The sequence below is a fragment of the Mustela putorius genome, unplaced genomic scaffold (assembly GCF_011764305.1).
Source record: "Mustela putorius furo isolate JIRA1106 unplaced genomic scaffold, ASM1176430v1.1 tig00537227_pilon_pilon_pilon, whole genome shotgun sequence".
Classification (NCBI taxonomy): Eukaryota; Metazoa; Chordata; class Mammalia; order Carnivora; family Mustelidae; genus Mustela; species Mustela putorius.
Window position 1 is genome coordinate 16463999 of NW_025422368.1, and position 4808 is coordinate 16468806.

General features: G+C 38.4%; 1 pseudogene; it reads left to right on the plus strand.

The window, feature by feature from the left end:
- The first annotated feature begins 2839 nt into the window (after positions 1–2839).
- LOC101686628 lies at positions 2840–4489 on the plus strand (annotated as a pseudogene).
- Positions 4490–4808: the final 319 nt, after the last annotated feature.

Consider the following 4808-nt stretch of genomic DNA (forward strand, 5'->3'; position numbering starts at 1 on the left):
CCACCACAAAAAAGAAATGGTAATTATGGGAAGTAATAGAACAGTTAAATAACCCTACAGCGGTCATCATTTCACAATTTATAAATATATCAAATCCTGACAGCATATACCTTAAATTTACAAAATGTTACATGACAATTATATTAAAATAAGCTGGAACAAAATAAATGTTAGTTTAAATTATTTTGGAACATTATATAGGAAATAAAGCACATTTGTGGACCAGAAAATTGGCCTGAGGGTTCCCATGTCTCCCTCTGATATAGTCAGAGCTATTTTTAGCAAGTTTGTCTCCCCTTCTGAAATATATTTTTTCTTCACATTTCATCATCTCTTTTGTAAATGCTCTCTCTCTCTGGCTGTTCATATGGCTTCCTATGATAAATAACTTTTGCCCCTAAGCATTCAAAGAGACCTCACACTATACACATTCTAAGAGCTGTTTTGTGGTTACTGCTCTTTGCTGAACTCATTATGCATGTATTCAGATGTTAGAGGGCTCTCTCTGCTATTCCAGTAAAAACTGTATCCAAGTGAGAAGATTTCATCTTTCCCCACTCAGGTCATGAGGTACAAAGCTAGGTATTCCTACCAGGAAACACTGTCATTTTGCATGAGACCTGACTAGTTTCTGTGAAATGCAACACTATGCAGATCATAGCACCAGGGGGACAGCAGGAATGTTCCATCACTAATTCTTAAGTTTCAGCTACAACTTCCTTTAAAAAAACAAAACAAAATAAAACAAAACAAAACTAAATGTTCTGAGCTCCAAATATATTTAAAATGGTTTTAAAATATCTAATGTTAAAATATATGTCACTTTCATTGTTAATTATTTATATAATGGAAATGTCTTGATATGAGTTAGATTTCCTTTATCTCAGCAATCCTGGTTTTTACATGCTTTTCAACTTCATGAATTTTTTTTTAAATAACATATGCTACTGAGAAAAATATAAGCCATTTAAATTGGAAATCCAGTCAATTATTCATAGAGTTATATTTCAATTTGTGCTTACACAAATCTTCTGAACAACAACAACAACAAAATGACAATACCAAATGCTGACAAAGATATGGAATAACAGGAGCACTCATTCATTGCTGGTGGGAATGCAAAATAGTACAGCCACTTTGGAAGACAGTTTGGCAGTTTCTTACCAAGCTAAACATAGTCTTACTGTACAATTCAGCATTCACGTTCCTAGGCATTTACCCAGTTGAACTGAAAACTTACATTCACACAAAAATCTGCACATGAATGTTTATAGGAGCTTAATTCATAATCACCCCAAACTGGGAGTAATCAAGATATCCTTCAGTAGAGGGGCGCCTGCGTGGCTCAGTGGGCTAAGTGTCTGCTTTCGGATCAGGTCATGATCTCAGGATCCTGGGATGGAGTCCCACATCAGGCTCTCTGCTCAGCAGGGAGCCTGTTTCCTCTCTCTCTGCCTACTTGTGATCTCTATATGTCAAATAAATAAATGAAATCTTTTAAAAAAAAGATACTCTTCAGCAGATGAGTGGATAAATAAACTGGTACAATCATACAATGTAATATTATTCTGTGATTAAAAAGAAATGAGGGTATAGTGTAATGGAACTATTATATATAATAGTGTAATGGCGAATATGTGGCACTAGGCATTTGTCAAAACCCATAGAACTGTAAAACGCAGAGTGGACCTTGAAGTAAACTATGACTTTGCTTCGTAATGTATCAGTTTTCATCCATTAACTGTGACAAATGTACCACACTAAAGGTATAATAATAGAAAAAAACTGTGTGTGAGCAAGAGGGAGTATGTGAGAATTCTCTGTACTGTCTGCTCAATTTTTCTAGGCATCTAAAACTGTGGAAAACTATCTTGTTTCAAATTTGTCTCTCTTATAGTGCTTCTGATTTCAAGTAAATCTTATCACCTATTCAACTGGACAAGGTAGAAAATTAAGCATTATTCTTGACACCTGTCCCTCATGTTTTGATGTACTTCGCTTCCTAAATATCTTGTAAATTCACCTTCTTCTCTCCATGCCCAACTCCTGTGATATAATAACAACTTGTGGCCATGCTAGGATGCTAGGATAATTGAAATCAAGAGCCTCTACCTATATCTACTTTGCAGCTTCTATCCTCTCTTTTACATAATGCCTATGGAGTCATCTTTTCAAAATGCAAACCATGACATTCTCTCCACTCAAAATCACTTAGTCATGCTCCAGTTAACCCGGTGAACGCAAATATTACAGACAACTGTGCATCCACTGGCACCTACCTACAGCCCAGCCTCACCTCTTACTATACTATTTTGATTTTCAATTAGCCATATTGATTCTCTTGCAGGCTTGCATTCTTTTTTTTTTTTTTTTTTTTAAAGATTTTATTTATTTATTTGACAGAGAGAAATTACAAGTACACTGAGAGGCAGGCAGAGAGAGAGAGAAGGAAGCAGGCTCCCCGCTGAGCAGAGAGCCCGATGCGGGACTCGATCCCAGGACCCCGAGATCATGACCCGAGCCGAAGGCAGCGGCTTAACCCACTGAGCCACCCAGGCGCCCCGCAGGCTTGCATTCTTTATTCTACCACCCCATATAGGAATATTACATATGTTGTTGACTCCAATATGACTTTTTTTGTTTCTCTCTCTGCTATTCCCCTTATTTCAGGTTTTTATTTAAATTTTAGTTTGTTGATTTTTTTAGAGCCGTCTGCTCAGGACACCACCTCTTGCTCCTCCCCCCGCCACCGTCACCTCTGTCATCCTGAGTCACTACCTGCACAGCTCCGGCATCCTGGCTTCCCGTGCTAGCCACCAATATTTGGAGTTCTTACAATATGGCAGACATGGACAACAAAGAACAGTATGAATTTGATCAAGATTTGGATGATGTTGAAGAAGTAGCGGAAGAAGCTGGTAAAGAAACAGTAATCAAAGCATGTCCTCTACCTGTCCAGACAACATAAAATCCTCAGATTCTTCCAGCCCTTCAAGAGAAACTTGATGTCGGGGCACCTGGGTGGCTTCGCGGGTTAAAGCCTCTGCCTTCAGCTCAGGTCATGATCCTAGGGTCGTGGGATTGAGTCCCGCATCAGGCTCTCTGCTCGGCAGGGAGCCTGCTTCCCGGTCTCTCTCTGCCTGCCTTTCTGCCTACCTGTGATCTCTGGCTGTCAAATAAATAAATAAATAAAATCTTAAAAAAAAAAAGAGAGAGAGAGAGAGAGAGACTTGATATCTGGTAGAAACACCAAGATACATTGAAAGTTTGCCTAGGGCAGTAAAAATACGCGTAAATACTTTCAAAAACCTTCAAGTTAAATGTGCACAGATAGAAGCCAAATTCTATGAGGAAGCTCGCAATCTTGAGAGAAAGTATGCCGTTCTCTATCAGCCTCTATTTGATAAGCTTGAGATCATTAAGATAATTTATGAACCTACGGAAGAAGAATGTGAATGAAAACCAGATGAGGAGGATGAAATTTCAGGGGAACTAAAAGAAAAAGACAAGATTGAAGATGAGAAAAAGGATGAAGAAAAAGAAGACCCCAAGGGAATTCATGAATTCTGGTAGACTGTTTTTAAGAATATTTACTTGTGGGGTGTCTGGGAGGCTCAGTGTGTTAAGCACTGGACTCTTGGTCTGGTTCAGGTCATGGATATCAGGGTCATGGAGTCCTGCATGGGGCTCGCACTCAATGCAGAGTCTGCTTGTCCCTCTCCCTGTGCTCCTCCTCGCACACATACTCTCTCTCTAGGTCTCTCTCTCTCTCATAAATAAATAAATAATAAAATCTTAAAAAAAAAAAATGAAGAAGAATGTTGACTTGCTTAGTGATATGTCTCAGGAACAAGACGAATCTATTCCGAAGCACTTGAGAGATTTTAAAGCGAAGTTCTCAGATACTGGCCAGTTCATGAACTTTGTCTTAGAATCTCCCCTTGAACTCACTAAATATTTCACAAATGAAATGTTGACAAAGACATATAGGATGAGGTCAGAACCAGATGATTCTTACCCCTTTTCTTTTGATGGACCAGAAATTATGGGTTTTACAGGGTGTCAGACTGGAAAAAAGGAAAGAATGTCACTTTGAAAACCATTAAGAAGAAGCAGAATCGCAAGGGATTTGGGACAGTTCATACTGTGACCAGAACAGTTTCCAATGACTCTTTCTTCAGTTTTGTTTTGGTTTTGGTTTTGGGAGGGGGGGGGTTGTTTGTTTGTTTTGTCCTTCCTGAAGTTCCCGCGAGTGGAGATTTGGGTGGCGATGCTGAAGTTATCCCTGCTGCCGACTTTGAAATTGGTCACTTTTTATGTACGTGTTTAATACCAAGGTCAGTGTTATACTTTACTGGAGAAGCTATTGAAGAAGATGATGATGATGATGATGACGACAACGGTGATGATGATAAAGAAGAAAGGAGAAGAACAAGGAGATGAGGAAAATGATCCAGACTACGCCTCAAAGAGGGATCAAAACGCAGCAGAACACAAGCCAGCAGTGAAGCAAGATGATCTATTTTCTGCTTCTCTGGAAAGGATGAATTTAGATCATTTGACAAGCCTATTTCAGGTTTTTATTGTTATTGTTTGCTTGTTTTTGTTTTTGCACACTAAAATAAAAATGTCAAATATAATTTTAGTACTCACACACACACACACAAAATATAGTTAACATATAATCCAATATTAGTTTCAGAAGTAGAATACAGTGATTCATTACTTACATGTAACACCCAGTGTTCATCACAACAAGTGCCTTCCTTTAAAAAAAAAATTATATATTCGTGAGAGAGAGAGAAAGA